The 17,581-nt window shown below is 42.9% G+C and overlaps 1 protein-coding gene across 3 annotated transcripts in view; it reads right to left on the bottom strand.

Annotated features, from left to right (window-relative positions):
• Positions 1-17,581, bottom strand: part of MYO16 (myosin XVI) — a 504,859-nt gene that overhangs the window by 119,293 nt on the left and 367,985 nt on the right. The gene's annotated exons all lie outside the window — the stretch shown is intronic.

The following is a 17,581-nucleotide window of genomic DNA, read 5'->3' as shown; positions in this document are numbered from 1 at the left end:
CCAGTTGAGCTATTTCAAATCCTGAAAGATGATGCTGTGAAAGTGCTGCACTCAATATGTCAGCAAAGCAGTGCATTATTTTGCCAACAAAGGTCCATCTAGTCAAAGCTATGGTTTTGCCAGTAGTCATGTATGAATGTGAGAGTTCGACTATAAAGAAAGCTGAGTACTGAAGAATTGATGCTTTTGAACTGTGGGGCTGAAGAAGACTAGAGTCCCTTGGACTGCAAGGAGATCCAACCAGTCTATTCTAAAGGAAGTCAGTCCTGAATATTCATTGGAAGGACTGATGCTGAAGCTGAAACTCCAATACTGTGGCCACCTGATGCGAAGAGCTGACTCATTGGAAAAGACCCTGATGCTGGGAAAGATTGAAGGCGGGAGGAGAAGGGGATGACAGAGGATGAGATGATTGGATGGCATCACTGACTCAATGGACATGAGTTTGAGCAAGCTCTGGGAGTTGATAACAGACAGGGAAGCCTGGCATGCTACAGTCCACGGGGTGGCAAAGAGTCAGACATGACTGAGCAACTGAGCTGAACCGAAGGAGGAAGAACACTCCGTGCAAAATTCCCAGTGATGGTTTGAATGCTTTATTAATTACTTCAATAGCAACAACATAAGTAGTAGCCACCAGTCTTGTATCATCAGTCTTGTATCATCTAGTCTTTCCCTGGGTTAGGTGCTGGGGACACAATCTATGATAGGAAACTGGTATATGTCACTAAGGTTACACCTAGATGATGTTGTAAGGAGATATTATGGTAGAGTGGGAAGATCAAACTGCTTTATTCTAAATATTTCCTACTCCAATGCTAAAGAGTTGGGATGGGGAAAGATGCCTTGGACATTGCATTTCTAAGGTATGTTATAGCATGGTGTGAAGAAATGAACCATTCTCAGTGAACACACACCAGGGAGTGTACTCACTAAGAGGTCCAGTCTGCACTGTGGGACAAGAAACACAACTAGGACACGGAAGCTGGTGCTGCATGAGATTGTCGATCGATTGCCATGAAAAAAAGATGCTGGCCTAGGCCCTGGAGGAAATGCAGGCCCTGTTATCAGAGTGCGTTTGCTTTATTTGGAGTCAAGGATCAAAACATAACAACGAACTGTGTGAACTGTTCAGTTCAAGTGTGGGAAAATGTTCATGGTGTCCATGCTGGTCTTAATAATGGGATACACTGGGCATAGAAAACAGATTACCTTGCATGTTGGCTGCCCAGTTTTCCCAGCACCACTTATTGAAGAGACTGCCTTTTCTCTGCTGTATAGTCTTGCCTCCATTGTCAGAGACTAGGGGACCGTAGGTGTGTGGGTTTACCTCTGGACGTCCTATCCTGTTCCATTGATCTGCATTTCTGTTTTGGGGCCGGGACCATATTGCTTTGATTAATGTAGTTTTGTAGTATAGCCTGAAGTTCGGGAGCCTAATTCCTCCAGCTCTATTTCTCTCTCTCAAGACTGCTTTGGCTATTCGGGGTCTTTCGTGTTTCCATACAAAGTGTAACATTTTTTGCTCTAATTCTGTTAAAAATACCATTGATAATTTGGTAGAGATGGCACTGAATCTGTAGATTGCTGTGGTAGTGGAGTCATTTTCACAGTATTGATTATTCCAATCCAAGAACATGTTTGTGTCATCTTTTATTTCTTTCAAAAATAAAATCTTCTTGCATCTAAATCTGTTCCAAATACACTTTTCACTAGGACAACACAGGTAGGTTTTTAAACAGCCCAGGGAATGACTCTTTTTAATATGTTTCTTCCTGATAATCCTATAAATGTTAACGCAGAAATGGTATGTATGTCAGTCTCTAATGGGAAATGTACAGGTGTAACCTGCTTGTTTTACTATCTTGGTAAATAACCATTGTTTTATTAAATCTAGCCTATAAATGATTGCTTGTATCCCTCAGCTTTGTAGAGCTCTAATAGACATTTCTTTAAAAAACAGTAAAGGATGTAATTTTGCTGAATGCCACATTTGGTGCGCTAGTTCCTGAGTGGGACTCTGATTTGTAGTGTCATGATGATCAGAGCTGGAACAAAGTCATGTTGCCCCATCTCTAACCATCTGTCAGTGGTTGAAATGCTTTTCATTCCTATTGAAGTATTTCTTCTTGAGTCTCTCACTATGTGCATTGATAATTTTCAGGTCACTCTGTATGATTCATTTTCCTGCAAACTTCATTGTTTTGAATACATTAGAAGTTCTTTCCTAATATAAGTTATCCCATTTTTGACAACTGTGAAGAAAATAGCTGAGAACTATGTACAGAAATACTTTGGAATTTTTTTGGTCATAAGTGGAGAGAGATCTGTAAGAATATTAGTTTAAAAAAGTTGTCATCACCGTACTTTTAAAACCATGAATTAAAAAATAGTAAGAATCCACTAATAATAAAACAAATTACTTTTACTCCTTCCAAAATTGATTTCAGCTAAATGTAGAAATCTTTATTTCACTTATTAACTTGCCACAAAAGTAAATTTTCAGCTGTAACTAATAGGGTCTCACAATCATGTAGGAAATGGTTCAGGTGAGTATACTGAGAAGATATTCCTAAGTGGGTCAGCTCTACCTATAAATTAACTCTTAGTTAATAATAGCTTCTTCCTCAAATATAGATCATGAATCCAGTGTCTATTGTGATGTTTTTATTCCTAAACGTATTTTTACCATGTAAATTGATCCTCCACTTTACAGTACTATATAGAGTACTTTCAGTTAACAAAGCATTTCAAAGAACAAAGAAAGAACCATCAGATGAAGCCATTTTAAAAATCAATATAGAATGCTAACCCATGCACTGTTGTATAGTTATAATACGACTAGAAATTTCAGAGAAGGACTCAGTGTTTTTTGAGGAGTGAGAATAATATTATGCTGTGACAAAGGCAAGCCTGGGATCTTTATCTCATACTAAAGTTTAAATAGCTACCCGAAAATGGGAATGTTTAAGGACCTCCCTGGGAGTCTGGGGGCTTCCCTGGTGCCTCGGTAAAGAATCTGCCTGCAATGCAGTTTGATCCCTGGGTTGGGAAGATCCCCTGGAGAAGGGAATCGCTTCCCACCCCAGTATTCTTCCCTGGAATATTCCATGGACAGAGGACCCTGGCTGGCTACAGTCCATGGGGTCACAGAGAGTCAGACACAGCTGAGCAACTAACACACAGACACACACACACACTCACACACACACCGTGGTGGTCCAGCAGTTGAGACTCCACGTGTCCACTGCAGGGGGTGTGGGTTCGATCCTGGTTGGGAAAGCAAGATCCCCCACGTTGCGTGGCATGGCCAGGAGAAAGGCAATGTTTAGGCATGATGACACCACACATTTTAATTGGTTTGGCCCACGAATGCATCTCATATAGATGCATTGAATGATGTTAATGAATACCACATGTTGGACACAGCATTAGAGCTCAGTTATAAAATGATACAGGAAACTGAAAGGTCATTCATGCCCTAGCTCATTGAACAAATGTTTATTGGCCCCTATTACAGGCATATTGTTGCTGGCTAGTCCCTAAGTCGTGTCCAACTCTTTTGCGACCCCATGGACTGTAGCCCACCAGGCTCCCCCGTCCATGGGGTTTCCCAGGCAAGAATACTGGAGTGGGTTGCCATTTCCTTCTCCAGGGGATCTTTCTGACCCAGGGATCGAACCCACATCTCCTGCATTAGCAGGTGGCTTCTTTACTGCTGAGCCCCCTGAGAAGCCCCATTATGTGCGTACAGTAGACGGCTTTCTGTAACAGGGCTTATAGTCTACTGGGAATGACAGAGATTAAAGACTCATGAAATGCAAGGGTACTCAGATAAGAGAGTACATCATGAGAAACACTGGGCTGCATGAAGCACAAGCTGGAATCAAGATTGCCAGGAGAAATATCAATAACCTCAGATATGAAGATGACACCACCCTCATGGCAGAAAGTGAAGAAGAACTAAAGAGCCTCTTGATGAAAGTAAAAGAGGAGAGTGAAAAAGTTGGCTTAAAGCTCAACATTCAGAAAACTAAGATCATGGCATCCGGTCCCATCACTTCATGGCAAATAGATGGGGAAACAGTGGAAACAGTGGCTGACTTTATTTTTCTGGGCTCCAAAATCACTGCAGATGGTGACTGCAGCCATGAAATTAAAAGACGCTTACACCTTGGAAAGAAAGTTATGATCAACCTAGACAGCATATTAAAAAGCAGAGACATTACTTTGCCAACAAAGGTCCATCTAGTCAAGGCTATGGTTTTTCCAGTGGTCATGTATGGATGTGAGAGTTGGACTATAAAGAAAGCTGAGCACCAAAGAATTGATGCTTTTGAACTGTGGTGTTGGAGAAGACTCTTGAGAGTCCCTTGGACTGCAAGGAGATCCACCCAGTCCATCCTAAAGGAGATCAGTCCTGGGTGTTCTTTGGACAGACTGATGTTGAAACTGAAACTCCAATACTTTGGCCACCTGATGCAAAGAGCTGACTCATTGGAAAAGACCCTGATGCTGGGAAAGATTGAGGGCAGGAGGAGAAGGGGACGACAGAGGATGAGATGGTTGGATGGCATCACCGACTTGATGGACATGGGTTTGGGTGAACTCCGGGAGTTGGTGATGGACAGGGAGGCCTGGCATGCTGCGATTCATGGGGTCGCAAAGAGTCAGACACGACTGAGCGACTGAGCAACTGAACTGAACTGAACTGGAAGAGAGTTTGGGTGACCTATTTCCTGGTTTGCCAGGGACAGTCCCGGTTTATACCTATATTTCTGGCAAGATTATTAACAGTGGCCCTGTTTCACTCTTAAACTTGCCCTGGTTTGGTCAACATGCATATGACCATTCTTATCACTGGCAAAACAAAATATTAGACTCTAGAAGAATTCTTTCTACAATATACTGCTTAGAGACTAGGGATAGAGTTCTAAATTTTGTGCATATGACGTTAATGCCCAAATAACCTTATGTTTAGTATTTACTCATTGGACTCTCACTGGGATACATACCACAAATGAGGTCTAAATTAGTCACGTCATTAATATGACTACCATGCACTCAATGTTTCTGCCCCCGTTCCCCCAAAGAAACTTCATATATTGAAACCCTCATACCCAATGTGACTGCATTTAGACCCTTTAGGAGGTAATTTAGGTTAAATGAATTCATCAGAATGGAGCCCTAATTCAAAAGAACTAGTGTCCTTTGAGGCAGAGGCATTAGAATTTTTCTGTCTCTCTCTGTCTCCCTGGCACCTTGATCTTGGATTTCCAGTCTCCAGAACTGTAAGAAAACAAATGCCAATTGTTTAAGCCACCCAGACTACGGTATTTTGTTACGGCAGCCAAACAGACCAATACAGTGACTAACTGCTCAGAATGTTACACTGAAAGGCCCTCAGCTCCAAGCAAGTCATCTGGAACCTTTTTAGTTAAGTCTGAGCCAAGTCAGAAAAATGGAAAGAATGCTTCAGAAACAGTCAGTTCACTTATGCATATGGAATCTTGGACATTTAATTCAGAAAGTCAAGATAATCACATTTGGGATTTCAATTTCTTTGGGATTGAATATCTCTGGACTTTCATTTGCAATATGTATTAATCCTTGGACTTTCTCACCAGGAACATAATAACGGAAGAAGATTTATAGTCAAATCTGGGAACATTACGGCTTCCCTCGTGGCTCAGACGGTAAAGAATCAGCCTGCAATGCAGGCGTCCCGGGCTCCATCCCTAGGTCAGGAAGATTCCCTGGAGAAGGAAATGGCCACCCAGTCCAGTGTTCTTGCCTGGAGAATTCCATGGAGAGAGGAGCCTGGTGGGCTACAGTGCATGGGATTGCTAAAAGTCAGATACAACTGAGCAACTAACACTTGGGAATATTTAGGCTACTGGGATTTTATTACTGGAGTTACTCTTTCATTTTAATATTTTCATTTATTCTCATTGCAGAATCTCTGATGGGCTCTGTTGCACAGTGTGTCAGAATGGGGTTTGAGATGGGAGATAAAATGCATTACAGTCTTGAAAACAGAGTGGCCTTGAAATCAATTAAAGTAATGCACTGTTGGCCCACTTCAGAATCTTTGGGTACAAAAATCTATATTGCTTCTCAGTGGTCCCAGAAAGACACACAGGGAAGCAGTGGGTGAAGACAAAGGAAAGAATATTCTGAAAGCCTCAGATGTTCCCCCAGGAGCAGAGCCAGTCCCCCTGTTATTGTAGGCTTCCTGGATGAGATCTGTGGTCAGAACACAACCCAAGGCATGGGGCTGGCCGAGGACACTGCCTCTTCTCTGTCGCTTCCTTGGAGTCAGAGGCAGGGTGATGCTCTGGGTCACTCTCTGATCCTTCACGATTCATGAAGGGAGGTGAAGTGACCAACGAATCTAATCTAACTGGTAATTTTAATGAGAAGAAAGACAGGATTCTCAGCTGTTTGAGAGCTGCTTGGAAGGAAAGTTGTTTTCCTTCTTTTCTGCAAGGTCCATGCTTTACCTGAGCAGCATCTGTCATTGGAAGGTCTACCTAAGCCCAAATTGTCTGTAATTGGGGGAGGAGGGTGATTTTGCCCAATTCTGGGGTTCCACTAGCAGACACTGTTGCCTCTCCTGCCAAGCAGTGTCCTTCAATCTAGACTTTATGCAAGAAATGTGACATTTTGATCATTTTTGTCTTCTGATTTTGGTCAAGAACTGGATAAGTAAAATGATAGGAATCAGGTCCATTCAAATGAACTACTGATAACTGGAGCTTCTTTGTGGATTTCTGAGTTACTAAGATCATTTAGATACTATGAATGAAAACTATCACCTGTGTCTCATTCAATAGTACACCTATAAAGCTCTCCTAATAGCTCTCCTATAAAGAGAATCATACAATTTATAAGGAGTGAAACAAGCAACGTAGGTAATTATTTAAGACTGGTTTGGCCCTGCAAGCAAGGTCATTTTGCATTTATGTTTTACCTGACATAACTTATAATTAAAAATATTAAGTTGTATTGGTGGAGGCTGGAAATGGGGGAATACAGTTAAATAGTCAATAAGATTCAGAATTCTGGGACAGAATTTTTTTGATGTACTCCCAAAATTTTATTAAAAATAAAGTATAACTGTCAATATATTGAATTCATCCTTTGAAAATAACTTCTCTTCTATTTTCCTGATTTTGGTTGCTTCATACTGAATGCTTTCTTCTTGTTCAGTTGCTAAGTCCTGTCTGCATCTTTTGAGACTCCAAGTACTATATCCCACCAGGCTCCTCTGTCGATGGGGTTTTCCAGGCAAGAATACGGAAGTGCATTGCCATTTCCTTCTCCAGGGGATCTTCCTAACCCAGGGATTGAACTTCTGTCTCCTGTAGTAGTCTGATTAGTAGTCTTATTAGTAGTCTGATTCTTCACCACTGAGCCACTGGGAAGCCTTAACTAAGTGGAATTATATCTTGGTTTTAGATCATTTAGACTGGTTAGTTTTGGGTATTGTTTCCGATGTTGTTTGAAAGTTACTGGCACCTCTTTGATTTCAATTTTCATACGATTTTTAAGGAAAACGGGCGGTTCTCTGTTCCCAAGGGTCATTTTTCTCACTGTTCCTGAGCTGATTTTTCAGAGGTCATCCCTGCTGCGGTGTCACCACCACGCAGATCTGCAAGATCCCTAGTGAGCACAGGAGTGACTTCTGTCCAGGAAACGCCACAACAGTAACCGGACTGTTCATCAGGAAACCGAGCAAAGGCCGCCCAGGGCGGAGGGCCTGTGCTGGATCTGAGAGCTCTCAGGGCTTCTCTGCCCCCACTGACATCACAGAGCCGTTTGGGCATCCCTGTGGTCTGGCTGTGGCTGCTAAAGGCTATCGTGCCTAAAGAGACTGCACACCATCGTGGAAAAAGTAGAAAGAGGTAGAAAGAGCAGCTCCTTGAGGACATGGCGACTACCAGCACCAAGGCTGACGGGGGAGGAGTTAAAAATCCTCGGGTGGGATGTGTGAGGCTCTGGGCCACTATCACACTCCTTGGGACCTCATTTTCTCAGCTCTAAAGCGGGCAGGGACTGATAATGCAACTCGTGGGGATGCTGCGAGGATTCGACGAGACAAGCTTGCTGTCAGTCCTGATCAATCTCACCCAAGGCAAACGGAAAAGTCTCAGGATTATTAGTTATATCACAACTAAAGGTGTGCAGTGAGAGCAGTCACCCCAAAAAAGGTTATTATGAGGAACAGAATCACGTATAACGTGCAGGTCTGGAGCTTCACCCACGGCGGGGATCCAACCACACCCAGTGGTGACGCCCCAGGCACTCCTGACGGGAACTTCCCAAGGCATAAGGGCGTTCTGCGTCAGTAAAACGCCTGAATGAAAGAAGAGTGAATGAATGATGACAAAGAAGTGAGTGGTGAAGGAATGAGTAAATTAATGCTTTCATAGGAGACCATCTAGCTTATTCGAGTAGAAACTAGGATCAAGGCCAGACACTGGGGATAACACAGCAAACATCAAAGTCACCTTTCACAACCTGTCCCTTTTTCTATGGAAAACCATCCCCCAAATCTATCAGAAAGAAGATAGGACTAGATAAAGGGTTAGGTGCCTGTGGGTCAAAACCACCCACCTTCTGTTAAAGCCGACGAAGTTTAACTGTGGTCTTGGCTGGCAGGCTTGGAAGGGTCATGCACATGATAAATAAACTCTCCTCGCTTGTTCATTGGCACACCGTCTATGTGTCAGTGGCTACCTCGCGGCTACTTTCTGCCACGAGGCAGAGCTGAGTAGCTACGTCAGTGATCTTGTGGCCCGTAAACCTACAATAGTCATTATTTGGCCTCTTATAGAAAAAATTCGCAGATCTCCAGTAGATTAGAGGGGAATTTTATGATTCATAATCCACTGAGCAGTAGAAAAAATTCCCAATAAAAATAAACCTAATTGTATTTAAACTGAAATGGCCTCGAGAATCTATTATACTTCTCATTCCTATTTTTATATTTCATTGAAAAATAACAGGTCCTCATTCCTCCCCAACCTCATTAAACTTTAGACAATCAGCCAACCCTGCAGAAGGGTTTTAGCAGAAAGAATACGCTGAGACTTGGCAAAATTATCCCTGAAGAAACTATATCCTTTGCCAGTTAAATTAGAATATTTAACAGCTCCTAAACAGATTAATTCTCATTTCTATTAAAGATGTATTGACAGTAACTGACATCACTTCCAAGGAACAAGGAAGACTTTCAGACGATCCCAACCCGGACTGTAGCTGGTGAGTTCTGTGCAGCAGGGCGGCCTTGGCCCATTCATTTAACCCCATCAGCTGATAAGCGTCTCCTTTCATCCGTCTCCACGCACCCAATTTAAATCATGGCTCTGTGCCTTCACGGCCTGACCTTCCAGCAACAACTGTGTCATTTACACAAGCTAAATGACTCAGACTATTTCTACGAGGGATCTCATCCAGGAACAATCTCAAAACAGAGATCACGCATCCTCACCTTGCCAAGCATAATACCAGTCCCTGCAGCGCTTTTACTGGACAAGCCCTTCTGTCTTCAGCAAATAAGGCACCTCATTAAAGGGTCAACCTCTTCCTGTGTGGGGGATACTGTCCTGCTCCCCCCTGCCAGCCACAGAGAAGTCCATACACAAATGATGTTCATGACCCTTGCAAGTCTGCCACCCAAGACTCACAGTGAGATCTCCAAAGATGCCCCTTCTACATTTGGAAAAAGATTAACATTCAAAAGGCTAGCACCCTGAGAAGAGTAGAGATATGTAGGACTAAAATCTGGTATGCCCCTGGATGACCATTAAAAAGCCATGTTACCTATAATGTCATAAGCATCGCTGTTCATTGTTCAGTTGCCAAGCCATGTCCGACTCTTTGCAAACCCATGGACTGCGGCACGCTAGGCTTCCCTGTCCTTCACTGTCTCCCAGAGTTTGCTCAAATTCATGCTCATTGAATCCGTGATGCCATCCAACCATCTCACCCTCTGTCGTTCCCTTCTCCTCCTGCCTTCAATCTTTCCCAGCATCAGGGTCTTTTCCAGTGAGTCAGCTCTTCACATCAGGTGGCCAATGAGTCAGCTCTTTCTTTGCATCAGAGACCACTTGAGGCCAGATTCAAGGAATACAGGCCCTGCCTACATCCAGATCCTTATTAGCATCCCTGCCCCTTGAACCACTGGATAAAACTCCTCCACTAATCCCTGTGGGTGGTTGGGATACACAGTGTTTGAGAGGCACAATGTGCCCACTGCGTCCTTCTTTGCTCTGCAAAGCAACAAAGCTGCTCTTTCCCCCTTCACTTAAAATTCTGGCTCTGAGATTCAATTTTGCACCAGAGCACAAAGGCAGAGCTCTCAGCATCATTTCCAGTTACTTGCATGTTATCCCTGTAAGAGGATGTTGTCACTGCTGTTTAGTCACTAAGTCACGTCTGGGTCCTTTGTGTGACTCCATCGACTATAGCTTGCCAGGCTCCTCTGTCCATGGGATTTCCAAGGCAAGATTACTGGAGTGGGTTGCCATTTCCTTCTCTAGGGGATCTTCCTGACCCAGGGATCGAACTGGCCTCTCCTGCACTGCAGGCATATTCTTTACCACTGAGCCACCAGGGAAGCCCCCCAGAGGATGTGGTAGCTTGTCCCAAGTTGGCTACTGTCAATCGCCTGCTTCCTAACAAAAATATCTCGGCTGCTCTGCAACTTCTTTCACCAGTAAAATAGAGAGGAAGTGATGCTGTGCTAATTTCCAGCCCAGCTTGTAAGAGAAGTTCAGGTTTCCTTTCTTGCCCCTGGGAACACTGAGCCCCAAGGTAAGAAGTCAAGACTATTCTGCTGGAGAAAGACCACATGGAGGAACATTCAGGCGCCAGGCACAGGGATGAAGCAGCTGTCTTGTCCATCCATCATAGGCCAACCTCTCCCACTGTAGGGCCACAATGGCTGGAGAAACCCCAAGCAAGTATTGACCCGCTAAGCCCAGTTATCCCACAGAAGTGGGAGAAATAACAAACTGCTATGTTATGCCACTAAGTTTTGGGGCAACTGCTAACTGAGCCAGAAGTGTACACACCCCCACTCCTTCTTACCTGCTCCCTGGTGGCTTGGCAGTAAAGAATTCGCTTGCAATGCAGGAGGCTGCCTGCAATGCAGGAGACTCTGGTTTGATCCCTGGGTTGGAAGATCCCATGCAGAAGGAAATGGCAGCCCACTCCAATATTCTTGCCTGGAGAATCCCATGGATGGAAGAGCCTGCTGGGTTACAGTCCATGGGGTTGCCAGAGTCGGACATGACTTAGCAACTAAACCACCACCATCACCTGGGTTACCTCCAGCAAGTAAGGTGATTCTCCAGCCCACGGATGGCAGCCTAGGCCAAGTGGCTGCTTTAACAATGGAATATAAGAGAGCAACAGATGCTGAATCTCAGCACACGTTGTAACAGCCACTCAGCCAAGCCTCTTCTCCCCTGATACAGGAAGGACATGTCCTAGATCTGGGCTATTCCTTAACCCTGGGGTGCATCATGAAAAAGAGACCCAGATCACAGCTGATTCAAGCTAAGGTGTGTGACTTCTAAATACGGTCAATGTAACGTAAAAGAGAAAGAAACCTTTGCTGTTGCAAGCCACTGACTTGGAATTTTTATGTTCTACAGAATGTACTGGTGCATCTGTCTTTTACAAAGCCATCAGAAAGTTCTCACAAACTGAAGGATGCAACTAACATTAGAGAAAGCTGTTGAAATGGAAGACGATGTCAGATCTTTCCTGTTCGATTTCATAGAGTTTAGACCCAGAAGCATGATGGGTGACTGGCAACCCACTCCAGTATTCATGCTAGTGTCCACGCAGGCAGGAAAAACCTGCCCTCATCCATGGAGCCTGTGGTCTAGGGTAGGGTAGCGATTTTTTTCTATAAAGGGCCAGAGAGTAAACATTTTATCTTTGTACGTCAAGAGGCAAAAATGAGCGTACTATGTAGGCAAGCATTTAACATTTGACAATTTTAAAATGTAGAGATATGCTTATATCTCAGGTCATAACACAAGTAGGTGGCAGGCCAGAACCGATCTGATCGTCTGCTAACCTCTGCTCCAGTGAATAGTTGGTAAATATTAACAAATAATATTTGGATATAATATTATTCATAAATATTCATATTAAATGAATATTTCCAGTGAATGTATAATAAGTATAATACATAAGGTCTTTTTGAAGCTTAGAGATGAGACACAGACCATTATGGGATTTTATAAATGATTTTTCAATAAGAGGATGCCTGAGTGAATCTTAAATATCAAGTAAATGTCACTGAGTAAATAGAGAAAACAGTAGAAATGTGATTACGTGAGCAGAGACACAAGTTGCTGAAGCCCCATGATATGTACTTGTTAACTTGACTTCCTCCCTTCAGCACGAGGGGAGCAGGTAACACAAACAAGGTATCCGAAACTTCTCAAACCTCAGGGCGACAGGTTTGCTACCTACTGACCCCACAGAAACACATGCCCACAAACACAGGTGCCTCAGGCAGCTCAAGAGACCACAGCTCTGGAGGGTTATAGCAGCAGAGGCCTGTCTTCTCAAAGGCCTGGAGGCTGGGACGTACAGGACCAAGGTGTGGGCTCGTCCAGTTTCCACTGAGGTCTCCTCCTGGTGAGCAGACAGCCCGTCCCGCTGGGCCTCCCTGGCGGCACAGGAGGGAAAAACCTGCCTGCAAGTGCAGGAGACCCAGGTCCACCCCCGAGTGGGCGAGACCCCTGGAGAAGGAAGTGGGAGCCCACTCCAGTGTTCTTGCCCGGGAAATCCCGCGGACGGAGCAGCCTGGAGGGCTACAGTTCATGGGCTCGCAAAGAGTGGGACGCAGCTCAGCGACTAAACCACCCCCGTGCTGCCTTCCCACTGCGCGTTCAGCGAGCACAGAAGGACACGCTGTGATTCTTCCTACACGGACACGAACCCTACCGGTCCAGAGCCCCACCCTTATGACCTCATTTAACCCTAATTACCTCCTCATAGCACCATTTCCCTGGAGAAGGCAATGGCACCCCACTCCAGTACTCTCGCCTGGAAAATCCCATGGATGGAGGAGCCTGGTAGGCTACAGTCCATGGGGTCGCAAACAGTCTGACACGACGGAGCGACTTCACTTTCTTTCTTTCCATAGTTCCGTTTAGAGAAGGAAATGGCAACCCACTCCAGTGTTCTTGCCTGGAGAATCCCATGGACGGAGGGGCCTGGTGGGCTACAGTCTATGGGGTTGCAGAGAGTCGGACATGACTAAGCAACTCACACACACACACACACACACACACACACAGAACCATCTCCAAATACAGTCACCTCAGGGGTTAGGGTCTAACACACGACTATTAAGAAGACACGATTCAGTCCACAGTAGGTGATCCAATGATGTATCATGATTTGCACTTAATAATTTACTTCTATTGCTCTGTTCCTTCTTCCTCCTGTACCTAAACTTGTAAGGTCTTTGCCATGGAGACAGTATCTTGCCTTATTACCCCACTCAGAAGCTACTGCTGCTATTAGGGGGGAAAAATTCGACAAGCATGCTTCTCATTTAATCAAAATAGGATTTCTCCACAAACACAATTCTCCACTTTTGATTAGGAAGCCTCAGAATGATGGACAGCTATTAAAGCCAAGAAATCAGGAAGCGCATTTGCAAATACCATCACGTCCACCTCTGGGTTCCACAGAATATCCATTAGCCACATCCACTGTCACGTTGGGTTTCAGAAGCAACAAATGCAGTTCCAATGAATAGGTGCTTGTTTCAAAATTGGACGTGGTTTTCTTTGCCCAGTATTTTTCCAGTAACCACACTCCTCTTTGTAAACTAAACAAAGTAATTGGTTTGATGGGTTTTGATTCTCTAACATGTAAGACAAGGTGATATGAATAGAAATGTTTTACATAGGAATTTTTATATGATATTCTGGCAACCAAAAACTTCTATTAATTTGCACCTTGAGGCTTTGTTTATACAACAATGCTTGACTGCCTGGGGGAACTTCAAGGTTCTAATGAGCTTTATGAATAAATATGTTACTTGTTGATGTGAATTGTGTTTTATTGAAGTTGTCTAGTAACTGAGAATCTCTCTATGGATCGTGTTTTTGTAATAATATTCCAGACTGGTGTCCTTTATTCAAGTGATATGGTGACAAATTTCCACTGAAATACATTAATAACTCCATTCATGTGTGCGCTTAGTCACTCAGTTGTGTCCGACTCTTTGTGACCCCATGGACCAGAGCCTATCTGCCTCCTCTGTCCATGGGGATTCTCCAGGCAAGAACACTGGAGTGGGTTGCCATGCCCTCCTTCAGGAGATCTTCCCAACCCAGGGATCAAACCCATATCTCCCACATTGCAGGCGGATTCTTTACCATCTGAGCTACCAGGGACGTCCATTTATACTGATATGCAATTATAAATAAGGATGATAAATTGAAACTCACATCTCCTTTTATGTAAGGGGCCAGTTAAGAAATGCAGAGATTTACCAAAAAGCATCATTTTCCAAGCAAATATAGTATAGCTAGGCTCTCTGTTACGCAGAAACAGTACTTTAAATTGAACAAATATTAACCTCCAATGCCAGCTTCATTCTGAAAACATTGACTAAACAGACAAATGCACAGGCATTGTGACTGAATAAGATAAAGTCTCTGTCTAGAAGTCAGAATAAAGTAAGAAATGTATATATGTGGAAAAGGGTACTTAATTTTAAAAGATAATCATTACAAATACTATTTTAATACAGATAAGTCTTGGTAAGTATATATGTATATATGTCAAATGAGACAAAAATAAAGGTCAAACATTTTCTAATATTATGCCATATAATATTGTATACACACACAGACTCATGTTCTCCACTCTCTTCTGGGAAAATGGGACAATTTAAGTGACCACTTGCTGGAGTAGCTATAAGGAAGATCCATGCAGCTATTAAAAATTATTCCAGAGAAACTCTGAGGGACACTTTAAAGCCAACTTTCTCTGACTGCATGAGTCTAAAACACTCTAACAAAATAAAGAGCAGAGAATGCATTCAATGAGCTTTAAAAAATTGTTTATAGAGTGAGATTAATCCTATTTCATATCCAATACAGAATCCATTTACAGTGCTCCAGAAACTTCAACTGTACACAGATCTTGGAAATCTCAACAAATGTGCAAGTTTTAATCCAGTAAATCAGTAAATGCCTGAGACTTCCTGGTGGCTCAGATGGTAAAGAATCTGCCTGCAGTGCAGGAGACCACGGTTCAATCCCAGGGTTGGGAAGATCCCCTGGAAAAGGGAATGGCTACCCACTCTGATATTCTTGCCTGGAGAATCCCTTGAACAGAGGATCCTAGTGGGCTACAGTCCATAGGGTTGCAAAGAGTCAGACAAGACTGAGCAACTAACACTTTCACTTTGCATCCTCAGCAAGTTCCCTTTGATAATTATCAAGGCACTCACATACTTCCAATCCTTGGCTGAAGAAAATCAAACCAAATAAAATAAAGATATAATCTCCAAGTGAGTAGATGTTCTAGGGTGGTAGTTCTCTAAACGTTGTCCACACACCAGCAACATCAGCTTCACCTGGGAACTCTCTAGAAATGGTAATTTGCAAAACTCATCTAGACCAGGGGCTTTCCAGGTAGCTCACCTAGTAAAGAATCCGCCTGCAATGTGGGAGACCTGGGTTCGATTCCCTGAGTCAGTAAGATCCTCTGGAGGAGGGCATGGCAACCCAGTCCAGTATTCTTGCCTGGAGAATCCCCATGGGCAAAGGAGTCTGGTGGGCTGCAGTCCATGGGGTTGCAAACAGTCAGACATGACTGAGTGACTAAACACAGCACAGCACATCTAGACCAACTGATCTAGAACACTGGGGCTGCTGCCCAGAAATCTGTATTTTAACAAGCCTGTCATGGACACTAACATTGGAGAACCACTGCACTCAGCACAACTTGGGAAGGGAGCCAATACTGCCAAGTGAACTACAGTTCATCAAGGCTGGGGACCCTCTGAGGTCATATGATGCCTGCAGATAACAAAACCACACCCTTCTCCATCAGATAAACCAAGGGTCCCTGGACCCCACTCTCTGCTGACTGTCGTCCAGAAGGTCTGGGGTAAATATGGGAATCTATTACTTCAAACTTGTATGTGGGCAGGTTTCAAACTCATTGATCCAAAGACTTGGATTGAAGGGGTGGGAAGGCTGACTTTTAATACTTAAATTCTTATGCATGAGAAATATATACTCATGAACAGACCAAACATTTCTGGGGACTATAAACAGATGTCCATTGAGGGAACAGAAAGAGGGTGACCAGAGCTACCAGACACCTCTCGGTGTAGAATAAGCAGTGATGGTAACACTACCGTCCCCATTTAACAAAAGCACAAATAATTCTTACATTCAGCACATATTCATCCTCAGTGTAGCCCTGTGTACTGCCCAACTTTGCAGTTCCTCCCTATAAATAGGAGACAGTGTGTCTTTTCACTCATGAATAAGCATCTTTTACATTTAAACCAAATATCTCGTCTATCTGCACTATATATTCTGCAGGCTAAACATATTCATTCTCCAGATACTTTATCCCTAAATGTGGCGAACTTTATCTTCCCCTTCTGAACATTCTATCACTTCTTTAGCAATGAATGGCTCATACGATGTTTAGTTTCTTATTTGTGTCTTTGGGAAATTTAAAATACACAATAAACAACTTCTATTTCTGTCCTCTGGAAAAAACAAAGGTTATAAAAATTAAATTTAGTCATAGTTCAAATATTATACCCTTTGTTATGACTATTTCCAACTTGGTGATTTAAGTCTTTTGGTTGATAGGTTGTCTGAGTTTAGCAGCTTTTTCATACCAGTGGCTCAAACTGTTTTGCTGCTCAACCAAAGTCTTAAACTCTCTTCTTTTAGATAAACGGTTTGCCAAATAGATTTCACCATACTACTGTTGTTCAACTAGCTTTTATCCATTAATGTTAAATTTTTGGCTTATAATATTGATATTACTTTATATCAATATCATTTTAAATTTCATGCTTTTATATAAGATTACCAAATACTTTCTTTTTTGCCCACACTGTTCTTATTGTTTTGACTGCCTAAAAAAACAAGATATTCTCATTGTGTTCCAATAAAACTTTATTTACAAAAAATAGATAATCAGCTAAATTTGGCCCATGAGTGCCAACCCTCGACCTAAAAAAATATTTTGTTCAGACATTTAAGGAGAAAATAATCCCACACATAACTTCTTGTATCCAATTATAATTTTAAGTCAATATTATAAGCAACAGTTTTATAAATCTTTAAACCCAAGGGAACCTAAATTTAAGGAACTATGAAAATTGTTTCCAAGTGACTGTCCTCAGTAAATTTAAAAGCTTTTTATATAAGCTTTGTCAGTGCATTTCACGGTTTTTGAGAGCATTTTGTTTACTCATGGTAAAAGATTATGAGCAATAGAAGAAATGCCAGAAAAGCAGTCAGAAGGTCCACTTACAATAATGTCACAAGTTCTG

The sequence above is a fragment of the Cervus elaphus genome, chromosome 30, assembly GCF_910594005.1.
Source record: "Cervus elaphus chromosome 30, mCerEla1.1, whole genome shotgun sequence".
Taxonomy (NCBI): Eukaryota; Metazoa; Chordata; class Mammalia; order Artiodactyla; family Cervidae; genus Cervus; species Cervus elaphus.
Note: the sequence above shows the minus strand (reverse complement) of the source record. Positions and strands in the feature narration are given on the sequence as shown.